Below are 24,688 nucleotides of genomic sequence, written 5' to 3'. Positions count from 1 at the left end.
CGGGGGGATTACAGCAGATTTTTCCTTCCTTCTGCTTGTTTGTAAAATCGACAGCCGAGCAATGTGAAGATCAGTGGCGGGAAAGACAGAGAGTTTATCGTTATTGTAACTGATGTGCTCGTTAGGACCTGAGCTCCCTCCCCCCTGATTTCCTACCTGCTCATTGTTCCCACACAGCGTGTGAATCACAGCGATGTAACACTACGGTGAATGCCTGGAAGTGGGTCCAATGGCACCACGGAGACACAAGCCAACAGAACAGAAAGGGGTCTTCAGGGTTCACTCCGTCCCGCCCCCTACCTTAAGGCAGGTAGGTTTCCGACCCACTCCACACAGAGTTGTCCGTGCTTTTCCTAAAGATAGCCAAAGAGACCCCCAACCTGGACACTGACACGCCCACAAACAAGAACAAGTGGTTCAACCCTGCAACGGGGAGACTAACCCACTACGCTGTGTTTTTCTTCCCTTTTACAAACAAAACTGATCCACGGTTGTGGGTCGGTACTTTCCAGAACAAAATTCAAAATGTCTAAGTTTCCTTTGGCAGGGAACACCTGAAGAGAGGAGGGGTAGTTGACCAAGGGTCCCAGCCCTGAGGCCCCTCATTTTTCAAGTATCTGTCGCTCTAATTCCGGCAGCCACCTCCACTCCCATGCTGGTCCCTATTTTTATCCCTTCCACAAAATAGAATTTTCAAAAATTCTTTCAAAATACTAATATAGCCAAATAAGCTATGAAAAAGACAAAGGCCAGTAGGTACACCAAAATGTGAGCAGTGGTTCCGCCTAAGAAGATGAACGACATGCAATTATTTTTGAACTCTTCTTTCTAAGTGTTTAAAACAAGGCATATACATTGTTACTGCGCAGTGACGCTTGTGCTCTGTGTACACACAGGTCTCTCTTCATCTCGGAAAGAGTTTCTTCTACTCTATCTTTGATTATTGCTTCCAGTTTAATTGTACTGTTTTCTGATTCAAGAATAGTAGTTACCTGTATGCTGATTTTATATTCTCTGTTCTGTTTATCTATTATCTTGCTAATTGGAATTCTCTCCCCATTGCCTCTATATTCCTGGAGAACTTCTCCATTGATCTATGTCACTTACACGATTTTTTTCCTACAGAATCAGTTTACTTTTTTTCTTCAATTGCTGTTAAAGTTATTGGTTTTGTTGCTGTATTTCACCATCTCCTTTTTCATTTTACCCTGCTGTCTTTTCATGTAGTCCATTCTCTCCTTAAGGATATTTTTAATATGTGTCCAACAGTCTGTATGATGCTTGCAGTAAATACACCTTCGTGGGCTGTGTATGTGAAGGAGAATTCAGGCCAAGAGAGCAGAAGCAGTTTCTGGGCAGGGCTGGGGACAGAGGTCATGTCATACCTGGGGAAGATCTTTCTCCTTCATTTCTAAGTACTGGCAAGTCGGCTGGGCTGCAGAAAATGAAGGGAGATTACAGTTTTACGCCTGACACATAGTAGGAGGTCAACAAATATTAGTCCACCTTTCCACCCTTCCCCTCCTTCCTAAGTTGCGTTGCTTCTGAACTTTACTAAATGCCAGACTCTAATTTATCTAGGGCTCAAATTCATCAGCTATAAAATAAAAGAATAGGGCATGAGGTGATTTCTGGGATCCCCTTCAATTCAGGCATTTTAGGATTCGATCACTGTGCACCATGCAGAGAAGGAACAGCAGATGCTGGGATTTCTGAGACCTTGGTCTGCAGGGGTGAGTTCTGGGGTGCTTCCCAGCACCCACAACCTCTGCAAAGACAGGAAAAATAAATGACCAAGAAGGGGCCCACATTGCAGCGTGCCTGCCTACAAACAATTCGCACGCGGTTGGAGGCACCCAGCTGGAAACCAGCGTTTCATCAGCAGCTTCATTTGCAGCAGAAAAGTTGCTATTTGCAATAAAGTCAGTAACTTGATGGCTGGGATTCAGTGGCTCCTGGCCGGAGCCATCACCAAACAACCAATTTTCGCTTTGTGAGTCAGAAATGACCCCTCCAGTGCTCCGTGCCTGAGGGAAGGGAGGTGTGGGTCTTTGTTGGGACACATTTGGGCATGGAGCCCTTGGGGGCTTCCAGAGGTGGTATCTGACCTGTGGTTCTTGCCGCTTACAAGCTGTTCACACCACAAACACACAGCTTTTCTTGTTCTGGGAGTCCTCAGGAGCCTGCCCATCTTTCCTAGACTCAGAAGGAGGAAGGCAGGCAGGCGGTGAGAAAAAAGGAAGACAGGAGGATGCAGCTGCTTGGAGCAACAAAGAGAACATCGGATGCCTCCGGAGTGCTGGGTATTCTGCTCGGATCTGTCCCAAGCCAGCCGCGTGGCCACAGCTGTCACCCCCTCTCTGAATGCAGGGTAATCAGGCGTAAAGGGTCGAGGTTAGACAAGGCAGTCTTGGTTTGACTGCCCTTCGTCTCTATGCTCTATGACTCAGTTATTGTAAACGGAGATGGGTGGAGAAAAGGAGGAAATGGGAGAAAAGGAGGAGGAGGGGGAAAGCAGGTGGGTGAGGAAAGGAAGAGAGGGAAAATGAGGAAGGCTGGCACAATAAACAGGAAGACAACACAGGTTTGCTGGCAGAATTCCTCGCGGAGCAGTAAGGAATCTCGGCAGGAATGATGATGACAATCGTTATCATAGAAAACCCAAGTCCTAATTAACTTCCTAAAGGGCAGCATCCCGCAGTTGACTCAGGGATGCTCTCCCTCCCGACGCCCCCGTCTCCAGAACCCATGAGCATCCTTCCCTCCTGAGGTCATAGTTCTGGAAGCCAAAGGGGAGGGCAAGGGAAGCACTGGGGCTGTGAGTCTGGCCGCCTGGCCTTGAGTCACCCCCGGCAGTCCCCTGGACACCAGGCTGAGGTGGCCCTGTAGAGATCGGGTCCCGACACCCACGTGCTCCGAGCAGGCACCACCAGCATCAGGGTGCTAGCCACTCTGTGCCACTGAGGGACTGCCAGCCACTTCCCAGAGACAGGTGGGCCATATGCCAAAGGCTTCTTGTCCACAGAGGGGCCACTTGTGACCTTCCTGGCTACCTGGTTCTGTTCTCAGTCTACCTGGCTTTGCTTTCGCGCTCCTTACAGCCATGCTCAGCTCAGCAGCTGCCTCTCCTAGACCCCGGGATGTGTGCTGGTCTCCGATCCTGTATCCCCTTGCCTCGGAACTGACCTGGCCCCTTCCCCACCTCAGCTTTATCTTCAGAGCTCCTCGGATCTGCCTCGCAGTCTCCTAACGGCCAGTTTCCAGGAATTGTTCATACACGGCCCAGAGCACCCTGCTCTTACCAAACTGAGAGGAATCCACTCTAAATCTTAAGGACTTCACGGCTATATTCAGATTATCTTTACAAGATTAAGAATGGTTGTGTGTGGGGGTGGGGAATAAGTAATCAATTCAAGGACAATTTCTGGAAAGAAATCAGGTTCAAGTTTTTTCAGGAAATTAACAGCATTAAAAAAATTTTAAGTGATGTGAGCCATTGTGATTTCTCACAAAAGCCTGCGAGGGACTTAGGATTGGTTTGTAACCTGTTGCCAAAAAACATCAAATGCAGAGTAAGGTCATCCTAGGAACTGAAGTTGATGAGGTTATATTGGTTTGTGGGGTCTTGACTTGTCTGAAGGACCGGGGTGTGTGTGAATCAGAGAATGTGAGCAAAAAAAAAAAAAAAAACTAGTATTAACCTGAAAGGTCAGGTGAGCACTGGGGTAGCTGCTCTAAAAAAATGTCAAGCTGAGGGGTTTTTAAAGCAGCCACAGTGATTACAGAGAGCACAAGTGCACCTTGAGAAACTCTCCGATATTGGAAAGGGATTTACAGTAAATTGACAATTTAGGCCTGGGAGGATGTCATTAGGCAGAAACTGAGAACAGCTGTATTATTAAGAGTATCAAATTTGGTTTCAGTTTTTTCATTTCGGCAATATTTCTCCAATACTATTTTGAAATTTGTATGTCAGTATAGTCATGGTTAATCTCAATATTTATTGTTACATTAAAAGCTCATTTTTATAGATTTAGGAGCCCTGGCATTTTGGCTTCTTGTAGCTCTCCATCTTCCATTCAGTGACCTGGCTTGTGCAGTTAAATGCAGCTGCCAAGAGGTTAACCAGGCCTGAAGGAGGGTTGTTGGACAGGGGGCTGTGGACCTCAGCATCAAAAACATCTGAAATGCTTGTTTAAAATATGCATCCTCAGGAACCCCCAAAGGTCTTCCAATCTTGGACTGAGACCCAGAAATCAGAATGTCTTGGAGCAAAACCCAAAAATCAGATGTTGAATAGGAATCTGTGGCAAACTTCATTTTCCAAAGATAACTACCGCAAAATCTCTCTCATCCCATATCCTCTTATGCGGTATGATCTCACCTCCGTCCCTTCAAGAGGTGGGGTCCGGGTCCCCCTCCCTCCTTCAGTTGGATGGGCTTATGGCTGCTGTGACCAAGAGAGTAGAGAGAAGTAGACACTGTCTGACTTCCAGGGCTGGGGCAGAAAAGGTGGTGCAGTTTCCCTTTTTTATAAGGACACCACCCACATTGCATTAGAGACCCACATGCTAATTTAATTAACTGCATCTGCAATGGCCCTACTTCCCAGCGTGGTACATTCCAAGGCACTAGGTGTTAGGACTTCAACGTATGAATTTGGGGAGGACACAATCCAAACCTTCAACAGGACCTGAAGGATGGGGATCCCGTTATACAAAAATCTGGAGCTGAGCGTGCCAGGCAGAGGGCAAAACAGGAGCAGAACCAAGTTCGATGTTCAGGAGCCAGACGGGCAGTCCACGCCATGCAGGGAGGAAGGCGGGCTCGGACTCAGCTCCACCATCTCTGCGAACGTTCCTTTAAACATCGCATCAGCAGTACCCTCACCAGGAGTGATCGGATGCCACATCCTCTTGCCGATTCTACTTTGGACACGTCGCTCAGAACCCAGTCCTCCTCTCCATCCCCACCAACATGGCTTTGGTTGAGCATTTACTTCTCTCTGCTATGATTTCAGTTGCTGGTTCTTGATCTTCCCGCTTTTAGACTGTCTACCATCCCATCCATCCTTTGACATGCCAACAGAATCATTTTCTAAAACAGAAATCCTATCTCTCATTCTTTAAAAAAAAAAATCCTCCATTGCCTCTCCATCATTTGCAAGATAAAGAACAAAATCACCAGCGTGGGGCAGAAGGTCATACAAACCCAGCTTAGCTCCGGCTGAGTTTCCAGCCTTTCTGCAAATTGGACTCACCTCCCATTATCCAGACTTGCTGCATCCTTTCAGGACTATTTTTGTTCATGCTTTCCCAGTCTTCCCACTTTTCTCTTGATGAACACCTTATCTTTTCGGAGCCAGTTTGGTCCTCATCTCTGCTAAAAAAACTCCCTACTTTCCTCCGTTCTTTCTTGAAAGCCTCCCCACCCTCCTTGGCCTGACGTGGAATGAATTGCTTCTTTGTCTTTGTTCCCCTTCGCACTTCGCTTAGCCTGTATCATCGTGGCTTGAATGTACTCGTGTGGACACCGGTCACTCGCCTCTCTGGCTAAGACCATGAATTCTCTGAGCTCAGTGCCAGTGCCCAGGACAGCTGGTATTCAGTAAACGTTTGCCAGACCGAATTTGGCGGAATGCTGGTAATGAACTGAGTGCTGGTCTTCAGGTTAAGCTCAGCAGTCACCACTGTTGACCCGAAACGAACAGACTGCTGGGTATCTCCCCAGCCAAGGTGGGTTTATTCAGAATCAGCAGAAAGTCACAATTCCGGGGTCTGCAACCCTGGCAAGTTATGTGTAAGTCCCTGGACAGCAAGGGGAGGAGAATGGTTTTTAGAAGGGAAAAGGGAGTGGCGAGGGTGCTAATAAGCAGAGAGTCCACGGCTTTTCGTTGGCTGAGTCGTTGCCAGGGAGTCTGTCTTGTTCCCATTGGGCTCTGCTATCATCTCAGGGCTTGAGAGCTCCCCCTTCCGGCCCCCCAGCTCTATGTAATTGCAGTTTGTGATAATTCGTTTTTTACACCACCCTTTCGGTCATTGGCATCAGTGGCCTGGGATCAGAGCTAGTATTACCATCCCTGTCAAAACCTGTGTCACCATCACTGGAACAGAGTAGGTTTGACATCTAGGCATGAATTCAAGTCCCAACACTGACACAGACTTTAGGTACCATCTAAATCTCTTGGACCTCAGGTTTTTTAATCTGTAAAGTGAGCCACTTGGACCAAATAAACCTTTTGCTTGCTAAAGAGCCCCGCCTTTCCTGCTGAAGTCAGCCTTATACAATAATCACATCACCATCAACATGAACATAGAGCGGGCTCTTCTTTTGAGCAGTTGCGAGAACACAGGTTTCGGCCAACAGCTCTTTTGAAACTGACATTACCTTTGGCATTTTTTAGAATTGTGTGTTAGGAGAAAGGAATGGTTAAGGGTGTAGCTTTGCACATTTTTTTGTTTTTTGTTTTTACTTATAAGCTCCTGGGTCGTGGTAAATTAAAGCAGCTTTTCTGTGAATTTACCACGCAGGAAGGGTGCCGAACTTCTCCTGTGGCCTCCTGGACCCTCTCCCATTAATTTCCTCTAATTCTCATTAGCATGTTTCTACTGCAGACTCGGAAGCAGAGAGAAATCCTTGTGCAGCTCATTTAACACCTGCAGGTTTTGAGAGTGGGTAGAGAAACCACATCAATGAAATAATCACTCGCTTTCTCAGAGATTTTAAATTTGAACCCTTTAAAGGTTAGACTTTTGTTACGATTTCTATTTATGTTTTTTTTCACATCGAGTCGTATGTTAACTAATGCTCTTGTCTTTTCACATGTAAAGAGAGGCGAAAACGGAATCTGAATGAAACCATTTTCAGTATCTGAATGGCTGCAGTCAAGACAGTCTTCCGACATTTCAGAGGCGGGTGTGGCTTTTCCCTTCCACAGCACCACAGCCGGCCTTAGGAATCCCTGGCAGAACCAGTGGGTAGCTATGAGGTGGGACTGGCAGGTGGGGTCTGGCCTGGGAGCTGGGTGATGTTCTGTGGTTTGGAGATTCATTGGGCAAAGAGGGAAGCTCTCTGGTGGACTCTGGAAGGGTATGAGAGTGAGGTTAGCAAAAAGGGATGGACAGGAGAATAGTTAGAGGCTTGAAGTCGTGTCTGTGGGGCGTGGTTACTCCTCCTTCTCCGTGGGAGGCGGGGAAGAGGGCTCCAAGAGCATCACTTGGGGGGAAGGCCAGTCCAAGCAGGGAGGAGGGGCAAGCGTCCACTCGGAGCAGGGCACCGTGAGAAGATCCCTGGGAGACTGTGACCATGTCCCTGGGAGTGATAAGAGCTCGATGACAGACACCCCCTTCTCCCGAGGTTTCTAAAGGCAGGAAGCTTGCAGGAGAAGCCCTCAGCAGAGGGGCAGTGGGGACTGTGGTTCAGAGTGCCTGACAGAGGGTGGAGGGGCCGCGTCCCCCAGAACCCCAGGGCCCTTCAGGAGCAGGACGAGGCACTCAGTCATCCCAGGGCATCGCACGGAGGGCTGCCAAAGTTAGAAGAGGAGGCAAGTGCTGAGGACGTGCCCAGGGCTCAGCCAGGCAAGCTCGGTGATACCGAACAGGAGCAAGGTCGAGGGTGTGGCCCACTGGCAGATGCAAAAGGAAACAAGGAAGAGGGCAGCAATGAAAGAGGCCACAGCGAAGCCGCACTTCACCCCGGGACAGCCTTGCCTGCACCTGCAGCGATGCAGGCGACCGAAAAAACGAAGACGAAAACAAACCCCGGATAGAACAAGGTGGGCCTAGTGAGACCAGGATGCTTTACAGTTGGGTGCATGTCATCTCCAATGACCCCCTCATTCCTCTCTGGCCTCCTAGAGGAAGGAAGCCTGGAACTGTGGTGGGAGGAGAGAACCCAGAGGGAGACCATGGCCCCATCCTGCACTGCAAGGGCGGAGTGAAAGAATAGCCCCCTTCCTACTACGCCACGATGAGAAACCAAAGCTGATTATGAATTTACACCAGGATATTTGAGGGGCGGGGACAGCCCAGTGGTAGAGCACATGCTTAGCATGGAAGAGGTCCCTGGTTCAGTCCCCAGTACCTCCATTAAAATAAATATACAAATAAATAAACAAACCTAATTACCCTTCCCCCCTCTAAAAAAAGGAGCTTTAGGACTCTGGGTTGAGCAGTCCCTCCTCCTCCCCAATATTCTGGGCCTTAAGGAACAGAGGTCCTTCCTCCCCAGGGTCTCAGAGCAGCAGCATCTCTCGACTCCACCTCCACCACACCTTTGGGTTAATATCCATTGTATGTTTTCTTCCTCTAAAAGGGGCCTCCTTTGTCTCCCCTCCCTCGGCTAATGGTCATATATGGCACAAATACGTTTCTGGTTTGCTACTTATATTTCAAACTTATTTTTGTTGTTGTAAACTTCTGAAAGTTTGGGTAATCATATTTGTCAATCTTTTTTTTTTTTTTTCCCAAGCACTCCGGTCCCGTGTATTCTCTGTTAATGTCTCTCTTGCTTCCCCTGCTTCTGAATGATGCTCAGCTGCATCTACAAGGTATGGTTCATGCCAGCCTCCCCGCCCCAACGGTTCCTCTGCATTTTGTGGTCGGACTTTAGTAAGCAGTCTCTTCACATATTAGAAATAGAGCTGATACACTTGCTGGATACTTGTTTGCCCATAAACACTTCTTCTTCTTCCTTTTTTTTTTTTTTTTTTTTTTTTGTCTCTTCATTCTACTGATAGCTGAGCTGGGTATAGAATTTCAGATCCAAAGTAGTTGCTCCTTAGAAGTTTAAATATTTTGCTCCTCTGCCATAATTCAGTGTTGCTGACCAGAAGTACACATTAATATGCTCATCTTTCCCTGTGAGCAACCTCTCTTTTCTCTCTGGAAGCTTTAAGCACATTCACTTTATGTTTTGAGTGAGGAAGTCTCAGCAGGATATGGGACTTTTTTTCCTCATTTATCCTTCTCCATATTCAGTAGATGTTCGGTCTTAAGAGTCAGGTCTACTCTTAGCTCAGGGAGCTTTATTTTTTTCTTTAATGCCTGTAATTATGCTTTATCTTCTTATGCGTCTGCCTTCTCCTTCTAGAAGTCTTTTAGATTGCTGTCAGTTTTCCTAGATTGGACATTTGTGTTTCCTAACTTTTCCCTTACATTTTATTTATCTTTTTGCTCCAAGTTCTGAGAGATTTCTTTGATTTTATTTCCCAGATTAAAAACCTAATCTTCATCTCTGTACGATTGATTATTCAGCCTTTCTAGTGAAATCTTTATTCTTGCAGTAATACCTTGATTTTGAAAAATCCTTTCTTATTCTCTGACTGGTACCTTTTCAAAAGAAACTGCTCTCAATTTGTAGTTACAGTATCTACCAGACCCACAGACAAAAATCAGAATGGTTTTAAACAATCCTCATCTTCTCCCCAAATTCTATTCTCCCCCCCCCCCCCGGGATTATTTAGTTTGTGTTTACTGATCCTTCTCTTCCTCTTTCATGCTTCTGAGTTTTTAAAACACTTGCAGTCCTTGTTCACAAGTGCTTTATATTTTTCTATGATGAGCTACTTTGCTGTGTGTAGATAATTGGTGTGCATTCCCTCAGCAGTTGTGTACATCTCCTTCGTAACAGGCCTTTTCCTTAAACAGAGGGACCAAATGTGAGCTTTCAGTCAGCAAGCACAATTATAGGCAGGCTCCCTTTTAATGTTTGGGGACCAAGAATAAGAAAGCAGGCTGGGGCCCCCTCAACTGTCAGTGCAACGCTTCCTGAGAATGGAGGCCTTGACCGCTCCAGTTTTGCTATTTTCCTTGCGGTGCTCAACACCCTCGCCAGGAGTTCTCCTAGGGCAGGATAGATGTAAGTCATTTGTTTATTTCTCCTACTGAAAGGTGGAGCTTGACCCCCACTTTCCTTGAGTCTGTCTCTGATTATTCTGATCCATAGAATATAGTGGAAGTGGCACAGTCAGATCTGGGCCCGGACCAGCTCTCACCTCCTGTCTCTTAGAACGCTAGCTCCAGGGAAAGTCAGATGCAGCGTGTAAGAAGTCCAATTCCCTGGAGACCACCATGCTGTGAGGAAGCCAACGCTAGGCACATGGAGAGGCTGTAGGGAGAGACAGAGGCCTGACCTGGCCCCAGATATCCAAGCCATTTGGGTGGCTTGTGCCCAGGCACTGGACACATGAAGGAGGAAAGCTTCAGGTGACTCCACCAGCCCCGTACCCCAAATCCCTGCACCTACGTAAGAGACAGATCATAAAACTGAGCCCAGTCAACCCGCAGAAAGATGAGAGATGATGACACATAATTGTTTGTAATCATTAAATTTCAGAGTGGCTTGTTGCCAAGCAATAATAGTAATAGATCACCCATTTCTCGTAGTAGCAGATCAACTACTTTCTCTAGAAAGCAGTTTTCAAGCATTGGCCTGAAGATAAAAGCCGTGGCTCCCAGTCACTCTGTTTTAGGGGAAAAAGACCCACTGAAATAGTCTTTGAAGTGCAGCTCTTCAATAAAAACCTTGAAGATGATCTGTGGCCCATTCTTGCATTTGGGAACTCTAATGTGGACCTTCTCTGGTCTCCTCCGAGGTGACCGATGTTTAACAATAGAGCCTTGGACTGTGGTTTCTTCTGGTTTTTCTGTCAATCAGATAAAGGCTATATTGTATCCTCCAGACTTCAAAATTTAAGAGTTACTGATGGTATCTATTTCTTTTCCCCCGCTCTGTTACATGGTGCGTGTGCGCGTGCGCACATGCACGCGTGTGTGCAATTTCATTGTAAACCTGGAAGACTATGGAAGTAGCAACAGGTGCTCAGACCGCCATCTTGAACTGGAAACTTAGTAAATTCCTAAACAGAAGGAATCAGCGATAAGAGGGCTCATCTTGTATTTTAGAGAGCTTAGCAGTACTGGGCAAGTGAAGAGTGTACCACCTGCTAATGCCCCATAAAAGCAATTATCTGGGGAAATTTATGCAAAAGCCCACTTAAACGAATGCTCCCAAGGGAGAGGAGTATGTTTCCCTGTGTTGCCACAGGCTGGCTCGCCTCTCTCACACACACACTGGAGCAGCATAAAGGGCTGGATCAGAGGGTAGAGAAAAAATGACACGAGATTTTATGGCCGGCATGAAAACCACGGCGTTAAGTCCTCAATATTTTTGTGAATCTAAAGTATCGGTCTTTTATGTTGCAGACCCTTTGGTGGGGAGAGCAGAGCAGCAGAAAATACCAACTTTTTGCTTGACTCAGTGGAGGGGACGCAGTAACTCTTTCAAAGCAGAGCACCATGAGGCAAGGCCACCTGGCTCGTGTGGTCCAGGTCGAAGCCCTCCGCAAGGAGTGGGACATGTGCCAGGGAACCAGCGCCTGGGATGGTTTCTGGGCGGCGAGGGAAGACTTCCACTAGCTCTGGAAGCCTGTCATGCTTGTCAGAAGCTTCTTCAGGGATGCAGACAGCTCTTCATTGAGATTTTAGAGTCTTCATTGGCTTCCATTTCTGTGTTTAACGCAAGAATCCTGTGGTCTCTCAAGTCTGTGGGGCTGACTTTGGACAGAAGGGGGCAGGGTCCCGGGGGGTTGATTCTTAAGGATGAACACGGAAAATGAAAGAATTGGACAGCTCTGGTGGGTCACCCTGAAATAGACAGGTTTCTTAGGAGGGTTACAAAGGGGGGTGCCTCTCAGAGTGTTCGTTGGTACATTGAGTTTTAAGCGTGATGGATCGTGTAGTCGGTGAAGCAGTGGTGGAGGGCCGCAGGCAGCCCCAGCCTGTTCTCTCATCCAGACCTTTCAGTTCTGGCCCGAACCTCGAACCTTCCATGCAGCCTTACACTTGACTGCACCCAATCTTCTTAGAAGGCCATGGACTGTCTCCAGCAGTGTTATTTGTATTATTATTATCTGGGCAAGCTTCTTGGATGTTTACTCCCTAAGAACTCATCAGAATGTTCCTTCCAACTCACAGCTCTTCCTAAGAACATTCTAGTAAGTCCATTATTCTCCACTCTGTTTTATTTTCGGTGATATTTTGGTGGTACTCTTAGACACGTGTCCCATATAAATGTTCCATTGGCCTGTCTCTTAATCTGGCTGTGTTCTAGTCTGACTTTCAGAAGTGAGTCGGTGAAAGCTTAAGAAGGATCAGACAGAGCTCCACCTAAAAGTCAATAGTGCTCAGGATATACCAATGTTAAAACCTTTTAAGACTCTTTCTGTCTGGGCAGGCTTACCACAATTTCCCCCCAACTCCCTGCTTCCTGTAACAGTTATTTTCAAACTTTAGTGGGCCTAAGAATCACCTTGAGAGTTGGCTAAGAAAATCAGATCCCTAGAAATTCTGCTTTGTTGGCTTTGGAATGAGGCTCAGAAGTTCTATTTCTGATAAGAACCCCACCCTAGCAAATTCTGATGCAGGGAGAGCACTGATTTCGCACTAAGAAATAACAGGTCCAGATGATACAAAATGAATCTTACTTGACCTGGAAAGCTGGGTGCGTTTACTGAAGATGAAGAGGGGATTTTTAAAAAAGGGGCATTGTGTGGCTACATCCCTTCCTGCAATGGAGTATAGAGGGACAAACCCCAAAGAGAGGCGTGAATGGTAGTTAACAAAAAAGAAAGGGCAAATCGATCAATCAATCGCTGGCAGTTACATATTACAAAAAAGGAGAGACTTGGGGATAACTGGGTATGCTTAAAAATAATCCTAGAAGAAATGTTCCTGTAGGAGGCACCTGAGAACCATGAAAAGAGATGGTGAACTTCAGGAAGAAGAGGATTCATCTGTTCCTCAGATCAGCCCAGGGAATAAATGAGCCCCCCAGAGGGATTCTGTCCTTAGGAGAAACATCACAGAAAATGAAAATGGGAAAGGATCAGGCAAAATTTGTTACATCAAGCAGGTTTTATCTCTACCTCCAAGCCTGATCAATTGGTAGTGGCTCCCCGGAGCACTTTATCAAGAGAGATTGCGAAGTCATTTCCAGGCTTAGCAGAAATGTGTGTGTTGATTGATTAGTTATGTCTGACATGGGCAAGGACAAAGAATCAGATGCATCCTTGCAGATGCTGCTTAGTCAGTGATTGTGAAGTTATCCATGTTCCACTGCAGTAGAAAGACTCAGTCATTCCTGGCAGGTACCATCTCTTCCCTGCTATTTCCAATCAGGGAGAGGTTTTCCACGTGAACAATCATTTAAACACGTTGTGGTATTATGTTTACACTCCTCAAGACGGCTGCCGTGCTGGAACATCTCAGGTGCTTCCCTGATCCGGTGGAAATTCAGACCTGTTGTCCCTGTGCAGCCCCCATTGCACACTTTCTTAGCTGAGTCTTCCACACCCTTTGCTTTGCCCAGTTTTACAAGAGAGAAGGCAGGGCAGGAAGCGGTGGTGCCTCTTTCTTGTTCCACTCAAGGCCTCAATTGCCAACCATTGCCACTCCTGCCCCAGCGATCTCAAGATTTCAAACACACAAAAATGAGCTGTACTTCATAAAATGACTGGGTGTGCCTGCCTTCAAAGAGCAAACGCTATTTAAGTACCTACTTAAAAAACAAAAAAAAAAGATTGGTGTGCTTATATACAATTGAGAGGCTAATTGCCAATCAACCATGTCTATTCATTCAAGAGCGTGCCTGTCAACACTTGGTTGGCCTAATTTGACTTACTCTGGGAAGAAACTGCAGAATAAAAGAAATGCAGATTTTTCTGCAGTTCAGGGTTACCTTTCTCTGCTTTAGTAAAATTTATTTTTAGTAGCTTCCTTGTGTGTCTCCCCACCCCGCAACACTGCTTTCTTTCTGACGGCTCCCAGTTTTGGTTGGAGATGCACGTTGGCCTAGGGAAGCTGGTTTCACCCCAGTTCCAGAGAAAAAGCATGTAACCAGTCAGGGCATTTGTTCTGCCTGGCTGCAGTGATTGGCTCAGTGGTGGGCACGTGACCTTAGCCATCCACTCAGAGCAGTACTTGGGACTTTTGTTGATACCATCTTTATGGCACCTCTGTCTTGCTGCAACGGTGTGGCTTGTGAACGCTATCCTAGGATGAAGAGGAGAGCCAGCCTTAGGAGAAGACAACTCAGAGAAGAAAATGTCGTGAGAGATAAAAAAACAAAGCCCCTGGTGACATTATTCAGCTGCTGTACCTATGCATTTTTCAGGCAAATGAATCGGTGTATCTTCTCTATCGTTAGAGACAGTTTTAATTAGCTTCTTTCTTCTCTGGTCCTTGTAACGCTAGCTGATACACTTAGTTCATCTGAATCAGGAGAACCCATTTCATCAGCACCATCTTTGTTTTTTATGACTCAACTTTTCCTTTTCTAATTTTCTTTTGTGAATGAGATTTGGGAAGCTGGATAATAAACAGCTGATAATGATTGGGATGAAACTCTCAGTCATGTTCCAAGGGGTGCTTTGGGAAAGAATATGCATCTTCTGAATCAATACCATTTACATGATGCTAACAGGAAGGGAATGAGAAATAGGCTGGTTTTGTTGTAGAGGAAAATGCCTGTGTACTGTGGGGAGGAATTAATTATGCAAAATAGTGAAATATGTGCAGACAAATGCTAATTTGTCAACCTGTAAACCTGATCTTCCTAAATCTTAGTTTGCAGTAAATTGAGTCATTTTCAAATATATTAGGCAAATGAGCTGAAACCCTAGTATGATGTGTGTATTTAATCCCGATGCCTAAGCACGTACTACTTTCCATGGGATAGGAACCCTCTGACCTCTGGGGCCAGATTTTATTACGTCTTCTGTAAATACATCAGTGAATATTGTAGCTTCTTGTTTCCGCCGCAGTAACAGCAGAGCTGCTCAAGGGCTAAAACAGGATAATGAAATTGAATCACAGATTTACACGTGTGAGGGGGTTGCAGAGAAGAGTACCCAGCGAGCTTTCTAGGCAGCACCAGAAGTGAGTGCAGTCACCTTTGCACTAATACACCCTTAGGAATTCCCCTTGCAGATCAGAAAAGAAAATGTAGCAAGCTCCCTGAAGACAGTTCAAGGGGGAGTAACTAAAGACAGACTTCTCCTGGATGAGTAGCTTCAGAGGAAGGCATCCAGGAGAGGAACGGATGGAGTCTGCAACAGTAAACTGCTGGTATGGCATCGCCTTTGATCACCTTAGTAATGCAGTTGGCCATGTCTGGATGTCACGGTCTAGACCCTAGATGCTGGGCGAGGGTTCGGACTCTAATGCCTCTTGCATCCAGCCACCTAAGAGCCCCAGAGTCCCCCGTGGAAGTGAGCTAGCCCTGCAGGAAGGACATAGCAGCCCTGGAAATTTGAGGGCTCCTCTTGGAGCTGCCCTTGGTTGTTTAGACACTTCAATGGTAAAAGAGAAATGAACAGATGTCTCATAAACATTGTTGATGGAGCCGTTGAGAGGACATGACCCCCGGTGGACCTGCAAGCTGGACTGGGGGCAATCAGAGGCGCCTCACCGTGCCCCGTCCTTGAATGTACATTCTGCCCACTGTTCCCACAGTGGGAGCTGTTTTCAAGGATGCAGCCTTGAGAGGGTGATGTGTGGCTAAAACCGCCTGGACTGCGTACACGGCAGAGCCCAGTTAAAGCCTCTACATAAACTTTTAAGATTCTGGTGGGCAGCTGCAGAGGTCTACTCGTCTCGTGGCCACAGGTCCAAGATAAGCCTTGTATGTAAGTTCCTCGGTTTACTAAACCTGCCGTTAACCAATCTGGAGTGCTCTGTCTCTTTCCTGGGTCTCTCCTCGCGCTCTGCATACAGAAGTAGTTTGGGATTTCAACAGAGGGATCTCCTGAGATTGCAAACCAACAATTGCACTTCTTGCAGTCATCTTGGGTAGGAGTAATTTCAGTGTGAAAAATGAAACAGGAGGAAAAAAGTCAGGCAGGGGCGCTTAATTCTTTTCTCTCCTTGTCAACATGGAGCAGGTCTGATGAGGGAGCCCCCATCACTGGATGCCAGGAGTCCTAACGGCTTTGCTTTAGGTGAAGAGATTTTTCTGCTCTTTCAGATGCAGCTCCCCCGATGCCACCGTCACCAACTCACCCCTCCTCCCCTCCCCACTGGCCCCTGCCTCCCACGAAGGCTCGTTTCTCTTTTTCCAGTGCAGACAGGGCAGCTGTAGTGCCCGTCTCTTAGGAAGCCATGCAGGGGTAGGAAGAGCTCTGCAGGAGGTGTGGAGGCCCCTTGAGACTTAAGAGACTCTGGTCATCATTTATATTTAGAAAAGATTTTTTTTTTGGAGCTTCCCTTTTTAAGAAAATATTTTAATTAGTGTACTTTTGAATATACACTTAATGCCCATGGTTTAACCTCCAAGTTACGAAATGATGCACCTAGAAAAAAAAAATCTCTCTTCCACCCTTTATCCTCAGCAAAAACCTTCCCCTTCCAGAGGCAAACTGAAGTTATTCATCTTTTCTATATTCTCGCTGTGGAATTTTAAGCATTTACAGTTGGTGACAAGCATATACATAGTTCCAGTGTTACAGAAATGGTAATGTATTATACACATTCTTCTGAATTGTTTTTTCACTTCCTATTCATGGAAATAATTTCCTGTGAGTATCTAAAGCACTTCCTTATACTTTTTCATGGCTGAATAGTATTCCATGATATGAATGTACTATAATTTCTTTAACGAATCCCCAGTGGATGGGCATGTAGGTTGTTTCCATTATTTTGATGTTCAAACAAGTGCTGCAGTAGATGACCTTGTCTGTGTATCATTTTGTACATGGATATGTTTAGAAAAGGACTAAATTCCCAGAAGTGGAATTGCTGAGTCAAAGGGAATGCACATTTGTAATTTTGAGAGATTTCTAATTGCCTTCCATAGAGGTTACACCACTTGCATTTCAACCAGTAGTCGACAAGAGTGCCTCTCTCCCTACACATTCAGTAGCACGATGTTATCAAACTTTTTGGTCACTGCCAATCTGAGTGGTTTAAAAAAACAAGTCATGACAGTGTGGTTTTAATTCTCATTTATGTTATTATAATTGAGGTTCATAATTCCCAGGTATTTGAAGAGCATCTTATCCATTTCTATAAACAATCTGTTCATGCCTTTTGTTCATTTCTCTACTAAGTTATTGGTTTTTTCTTATTGAATGGGAAGAACTCTTTACATGTTGAGAAAATTAGCTAATCACCTGTGATTGAATCACAAATGTTTTTTCAGGTTGTCACGTGTCTTTGATTTTGCTGAGTAAATATTTCCCCCTTGCAGACAAACATGTGTTTCCCTAGTGGCTAATGATGCTGGACGTCTTTTAATGTATTTGCCTTCTGTGTGTTCTGTTCAGTGAAGCGCCTGTTCACATATTTTGCCCATTTTCAAATTGGAGATTTTTGCTTTTTGCTGTTGAGTTTTGAGTTTCTCTATATATTCAATGTATTCTTTGTCAGACTGTGCTTTGCATATATTTTCTTCCAGTCTTTAGCTGGTCATTTCATTCTCTTAACAGTGACTTTCACAGAGCAGGAGTTAATTTTTATGATAAGTTTTAAGAAAATTTAGAACAAAAAATCAAGAAATATGTATACCACTCCAATGGGATGTTTGGAAAATGTACCCTTTTAACACATTCTGTAGGAAAGTGTCAATAGAAATTGAGAACTATAAATGCTAGACTAAAATTGTCTTCCCATTTTACAGATTAAGGATTCTGTACTTTGCCTTCGTTTTTAGTTCAAGGACCTCTTCCTGACCCCACAGTGAACAAATTTCTGTGTGTAGTTAGGCAGCATGGTATAATCCGTCACAATATAATTCTGCTGGTTGTTTTTACCATTTAGAAGCCATGTGAACCTTCCCAGTTCCCCAAATCAGTGGCCTCTTTCCTTCCTTTGAACTCACACATCACTTTCCACCTGCCTTTTTAAAGAAAAAAACACTTAACATTCTCCCATCGAAGGTATTTATGATGTGATGTGATAAGTAAGAAGGGACCCTGAAGGCAGCCCAGCCGACCTATCCCAGCCTCGCAGCCTTGGCTATAGAAAGGGACCATGTTTCAAGATCCAGAAATTGAGCACATGGAATTTTGAAAAGATGCAAAGCCTTACAGAGATATTAACATGCAGTGGGATTTGATTATATGTTGAGAGAAGGGCTTTTATTGAAGAGAGATTATTATATGGAATCAAGGTGGTCTTGGACCCCTCAAGCTGACTAGCGCCCCCAGCCTGAGATCTGAGCCTGCCTGCTATTCTCCAGAAAAAGTGGGCACCTGCAATCCAAGCCAGCAGTGCCCAACTCATTTCTAGACTGGCCTGCGTCGGTTCTTTCTTTGGGTAGAAGCTGAGCCTTGGCTGCCCCTTCTCCGTGCCCGGTATCTTGGAAGGCCCTGGAGGAAGGCATCTCTCAGAGCAGAGTTCTCCCTCGTCATGCCCTGTGATTTTCAAGTTAGCTCAGGCAGAAACATCCTGCCTACTTGGAAAATCCTGAAAGGAAGGCTGGGAGGGCGGCAGCGTTCCCTGGTGAGCCATCTCAGGCTTGTTTCCGCTCCAGTGTCAGGAACAGCTCTGCAGGAGCCTTGTTAAGAAGCAGAGATGCTTTCTCTTTCCTGGGCCTACAATACCATGGTGAGACTTTGAGGGCCTGGGTTGCTGGCAGAGCTGTCCTGTTGAGCAGGGTTGCCCAGACCAAGAACCCTCAGCCCGGGAAGAGGCCAGAGAAGACTGAGTGGTCCAGAACCCCTGTCCCAGGGAAGGCACTTGGACAGAACACTCGGAGGAAGAGCCAGAGGTCTCGGCAGCACAAGGGGACAGAGGAGGATGTGCTCAGCTCACCTCGCAAGGCTGCCATGATCTGTGGCTCAGGAAACACAAAAGAAGATCAGCAATCATCCCTCTGCACTTCCGTGATGGAGGGAAGGGTCCACGAGGGGGAGGCACGTCATTTGCCCCAAGGAGCCCCAGCACATCCTGGGTGTGACCGCATCACCAGATGCCCTGCAGGTGTTTGATGCTGATGCTCTGGCTGAAGCTCAGGTGTCTTCTTTCTTGGCTGAGCTGGGACCCAGGCCCATCACTGCTGCCTTGGCCTCCTCTCCTCTCTCGCCGATGCTGCATTCCTCCCTGCGTCTTTGTTGTTTCCTCCATCTGGGCCCTGGCCGAGGCTGTCCACCTCTCACCCTCTGCCATGTGGGTACCTCAGCTTCCTCCCAGCGGGCCTCATGGCGCCTGGGGCCGAGTCCATACACCAGGGGGTGCAAGGGCAGCTCGGGGAAACAAGCCAGACCTGCCAGCAGCCCAACCAATGCTTCCACCTTCCCAGCTGGGCAGTGATGCCCCACGATGCCTTAATTCTGTCAATTATAACCACATAGACAGAGACTGTCTGGAAGGGGAAATAGGGTTGCTTGTTTAATAGTCTCTAGTCTCTGTCCCCATCCTGCGTCTCTTTTCTCTCTGCTTCAGTTCCTCACCATGATTCAGGTCAGAGAGAGTGAGTTTTTCTTTGACTTCTCTCCTACCTGCTCAGACTTCCTGCACGGAAAGCTCTAGGAGCTGATTGGCTCAGGGTGTTAACTGGGAGCTAGGGAGTTTAGAACATCCGCCCTGTCCCAGAAATGCCCGCTCTCAACCCTGCTGTTGACTTGCACGGCTCACTACTGGGAACATCTTCCTCTTTGCCTCCCTTCTCAAGCCATCCTTATGCGTTCCCTGCCCATCAAACCAGTCCTCCCCGATGCGGGTTCACACCTTGAGCCTATTAGGGAGCAGGACTTGGACACAAACAGACAGAGGAGAAAAACACATTAATGTTTTAAAAATCTTGTCCCTATCACACAAGAAAAGGAGACTCTCTAACACATACACACACACACATACATACACACAAACAACTCCCCTTTCTCTGTCCTGCTGACCCCTTTGGGGCTGTTATAGACCAGGAGAAAAAAAAAACCCTCAGACAGGGATGCCAAGGAAAGCCTCACATCCTTCAATGGGGAAAGGGAAGGGGTTGTCTGTGCTCCTGGTGATATCGTGTTTCTGATCTGGGTACTGTTAATAAAAAGTATAAAAGGATATCCACGGCAGGAGGACTTGGACAAGGCAGACCTCTCCTTTGGGGACCATGTTGCCTGGCGCCTGTCACCATGGTCCACTCAGAGACCGTGGCTTCGCCTGCAGGGCCCTGCTTCTCCAGCCCGTCCTGGGCCTGAGGACCATGGTCACCCTTCTCCAGGCCTGCACCCCAGCTTGGGTCCTTCCCGCACTTTGGCGCTCTCCTCCCCTCCTGCTGCTCTCGGTGCTGTCTGTCCCTTGCTCATCTCCCTGGTCCTGCCCCCTCAACCTGGCCCAGCCTGGATTCATCAGCGAAGACATCCGCGTGCTTTCCCCAGGCCCAGCCTCACCCTTCAATTCTGATTATTCCGTTTTGACAAGAGCCAGCTTGGATCATCCACATTCCAAGTGCTGCCTGGAATTTTATCACCAACCCAGGCCAAGTGACAGGCGGAAAAGAATGGAGAGAGTGGGGAGAGATGGGGCGGGGATCTGCGGCTGTCCTGTTTCGAGTAAGACAGTCCTGAATTTCAGTATCTTTAAAAAAAAAAACCAAACAAACCTACTTTTCTTTGGAAAGATAGGTAACAAGCCCCAAACGGCAGCTGCCTCAGGATTTGGGAAGAAAGCGGTCTAGGTGGGTTTGGGGAGGGGATGGTATACTTGTTCCAGAGACTTTTAGCTTCACCTGTCATGTTTTAGTTTTTTTAAAAAGAAGAACGTATTCACATGTTACTTGGGAAATTTAAAGATGATAAACAAGAAGTTTCATAATTTTTTGAAAAATAAAAGATTGACCAAAGACGCAGCATCTCCGTAGATAACCTGGCTGATGAATGCTGGTGGAGACCCACCTTGTCTGGCCCATGCACCGCACCCTGCACGCCTTTGCATCTCTAGTGTGAACCACGGATGAGGACGCGCTCTTGGCCCGCAAGAACTGTTTGCTGAGCCGCACGTAAAGGAACTCATAAGCTTGCTCAGGGGTGGTGACCTGAAAGGCGGCGAGCAAAGAAGGAACAACTGAGTGGAAGTGAAGACAGAGGACTGCGCTCTCTCTGGAATCCCTCTGCTTTGCGGACCTGAAGGGCAAGGTGTTGGGGTGCTCATTTCCCGCCCCGGGGCTCCCCTAAGCTGGCTCTACGTGCGGCGGCCAGGAACACATCGAGAAAGTCTTCTTCGAAGTCTCTGCTGATGGAGAGCAGGCATCGTTGCCATCACGGAGAAAACGTGTTCCCGGAGCCACCGGGTTCCAACCCACAGACTCGCCGAGTTCTGGCAGACTGCGCGTGAGCTGCGCCTCGCTCCTGAGTGTATCCAGATTGGGGGTGGGGGGCGGTCACCCCCTCCTTTTTAAACTGCTGTTCCTCTCCATTTGCTGCTGCAGATGCCAACACAATTCTTGTTGCATTAATTTGGCTGGGAAAGCAAGGCGATGGCAGTGGCATTAGTTAAAAGTAATACGCCTCCCAGGAGGGAGGCTGAGCTCACCCCTTCCCTTTGTCCTCCTCCAGGCGGACACTCATAGGTGCCGGGGAGGGGGGACGTGATGTTCAGGAGAACCATGAGAGATTTCAGAGGAGGGGCTCAGAAGGTGATGGAAATCTTCCATCTGACAGGCATCCGTAAGGTAGAGTTTGAAGGCACTAAAGAGAATCATTAAAAAAAAAAATCGGGGAAATAATCGGATTCCTAAAATTAGAGTGACCATTGGAGGGTTGTGGGGAAAGGAGATAAATACTTTAAAAAAAAAATCAAGAGAAGTAAGACCATTCTTCAGGAAAAGGGACCATTTCTTCATGGAGAAATGGCTGCGTTGGGGGCTGAGGCAGGAAATATGTAACTTTACAAGACAGTCCTATGCTTTCTGAAAAGTAAGGAAGTGTTCAAAAACAAAATAACTCAAAACCCCAATGGAGGTGTGTCACATGGACACAAAGGCCAACTAAAAGAGCGCCCAGTGGACAAAGCTGGGACAATTTGAGCAAGACAATAAATAACGGAGTATTGGATTATAGCCCAAAGTATAAATATCCGTGAGTCCATCCTGATGTAAATAAATGATTGGATATATGAATTAGTGGAGGAGAAAAGACATCTCTTGTGCAGAAGAATTCCAAATGATGTATGTACACGCCCCCAAGGGGCGTACTCAAGGAGGCAGAGAGTATGGGTGACTCACGTGTAGTGACTTCCTTCCAAAGGGTATGGTTTGAATAGAGAGAAAAAAGAATAACTTCATAGCAGAGAAGTCGGACAAACACTCCCTCAGTGGAGGTGACCAAGGTCGATATCCTTATGGTTAAATCCTGCTAATCACACACATCTTTGAGATGCTAAGAGTGACGCTTCATCTGGGTGGCTGTTCCCCCCAAACCCATAACACCAGTCTAACTGCTAGGAAGTCACCAGACACACCCAAGTGGAAGAGCATTCTGCAAAACACCTGAGCCACACTCCTCAAACCCACCAAGGTCATCAGAAGCAAGGAACATCTGAGAAAGTGTCACAGTTCCCATGAGCCTAAGGGGACAAGCCAACTAAATGTCGCGTGATGCCCTGGATGGGTATCCTGGGACAGAGAAAGGACACTGGAGAAAAACTAAGGAAATCGGAATAAAGTTTGGACTTCAGTTAATAATAATGTATCATTATCATTCCCTGGAACCATAAAAGTCAACTACCATGTGAAACTGGGTTCAGACTGAAAAGACAACCTTTACCATTGCCATCTGGGCCCCGGAGCCTCACGGCCGCCTGCACAGCCATGCTTACATTGTAAAAAATTACGGTGCTGGAGAGCTGTGGTTTTTAAATTTAATGTTGTTCTAAATGCTTGTAATTTCAGGTAGTCTCCTTTGGAAGTGAAAGCAGTATTTTCAGCATTCCAGTTTATTTGTTCTAGGCTCGCTGACAGAGCGGGATGACCGAGCCATAGAAGGAAGGAAGCAAATTTGGGGACGGACCCATGACGTTGACAAATGTATTATTCAAAACGAAACAGTCCTCGTAAACAGTCCACGTGTCCTACCAAAATTTTTTTTTCTTCTTCTCTTCGTGTTGAACGAATAAAGTTATTTTCGTTTTACTCTGCCTGCGTTTAAGGGGACTTCCCCACAAATTCGGTCCTTCTCAGTTGCAGCCTCCTTCTGTTTCACATTTTGTCTCCTGCGTGGCCTTTTGTTTCCTAATCAAAATCACAACGTCTAAATTAAGCGAGGAAAGGATTTTGTTTTCTCAAACCCATGTGGCGCGTGAGCAAATCAGAAGCAAGCTAGCTCTGCCGCCTCTTTATTTGTTGTGTTAAGCAATGAAAAGGTGTTACTCTCCCGGTGATAAAGTGCAACCTGGTCCCTCTGGGCCCTCACTTTGGCCTCTTTTGATCTGGCTCCTTGTTTAATTTGTTAGCTGGGACCACACTGCTCTCAGACGCCAAAATCATCGACGGCTCCACTTAGGTCGCAGCCCTTCTCTGTTGGAGGGAAAATATCGAACCCTTCCATCCTTTATCCCTCGCTGGCTGTCGCCGGAGCCGGTAACACCGGCAGTGCCACGCAGAGCTAAGTTCAGGACAGGTGTTCTTGAAGGGCAGCTGCCCACGCCAGGGCTCTGCTCTCGGGAACCTTTAGCCACCAAAAGGGAGAGTAGGGGCCATAAAGAAATAGTAAAGCGAGAATATAAATCACACTCTTTCAAAAGCCAGATAATTGATGGAATAAACTGGAAAACTGCCACGATGCTTCTGTTCCCTGTGCATCCGTACACAAAGCTGGTGAGAAATTCGGGAAAAACTTCAGTATCATTAGAGGACATGAGCGCTTTAAAAACAGCACGTCCCTTGCTGCTGGAACTGGTTTGGTTTGACTTTTGATCCAGCCCTTATGGTTTTTGCAAAACTGAGAGATTTGGCAGCGTAAGAGAAATGAACACTTTCATTGAACTTTTGAGCTTCCAATGCTTAACCCATGATCTCATTTGATCCTCACAACCCTGTGTTGTATGAAAGGCCAGAATTACCTTCTCTATTTCACAGCTGAAGAAACTGTGCCCCAGGAGGTCACATACGAGTCGATGAACTAGTAAGAAGTAGCCTGAGGTATGGAATTCAGGTCTTTTGAACTTAGTTCTTAGGGTTTTCACTCTTTACTAATTTGGGGGGGGGTAGTTAATTAAGTAATTAATTAATCTTTTAGTGGAGGTGCTGGGGATTGAGTCCAGGACCTCGTGCGTGCTAAGCACACACTCTATCGCTGAGCTATACCCTCCCTTTACTAATTTTTTATTTTTCCTTCTGGGGTCTGAATTCATTTCATTGTCTCGGGAAATGTCTCCTAAAAATAGCACACACACACACAGACAATTCTGCTATAATTTCTAGAGGTTCCCCACCATCCCCAAGTTGAGAACCAGTACCCAGCACTGTGTAATCTCTGTAAAGGAGGCAGAGCCGAAAACCAGGAAATGCTGAGATTGGACAACAGGCAGTTTGAAGGTGAGAATCAAGACCAAATTCCTAAGCTCTTTTGCCAAATTTTCTTTTTTCTCCTGGAATATATGATCTCTCAGAGGGAATGGCAGATCCTGAAATTAAATGTGCCAAAAACAAAAACAAAAACAAAAACAAAACTCTGGGGGGATATATGCAGGGTAAAATGAAA

General features: G+C 46.5%; 1 protein-coding gene across 16 annotated transcripts in view; it reads left to right on the top strand.

Annotated features, from left to right (window-relative positions):
* The window catches only part of ADPRM (ADP-ribose/CDP-alcohol diphosphatase, manganese dependent), a 324,587-nt gene extending 308,865 nt beyond the window's left edge, over window positions 1–15,722 (top strand). For 15 of the 16 annotated variants that reach the window (XM_074342171.1, XM_074342169.1, XM_074342168.1 and 12 more), the window contains 3 exons: window positions 178–7,774; window positions 8,470–8,548; window positions 11,205–15,722. The gene's annotated coding sequence lies outside the window, so the exon portion shown is untranslated. The remainder of the gene's footprint in view (window positions 1–177; window positions 7,775–8,469; window positions 8,549–11,204) is intronic. The other variant, XM_074342156.1, reaches the window with a different exon arrangement.
* Window positions 15,723–24,688: the final 8,966 nt, after the last annotated feature.

Source organism: Camelus bactrianus, chromosome 16 (genome assembly GCF_048773025.1).
Source record: "Camelus bactrianus isolate YW-2024 breed Bactrian camel chromosome 16, ASM4877302v1, whole genome shotgun sequence".
Classification (NCBI taxonomy): domain Eukaryota; kingdom Metazoa; phylum Chordata; class Mammalia; order Artiodactyla; family Camelidae; genus Camelus; species Camelus bactrianus.
Note: the sequence above shows the minus strand (reverse complement) of the source record. Positions and strands in the feature narration are given on the sequence as shown.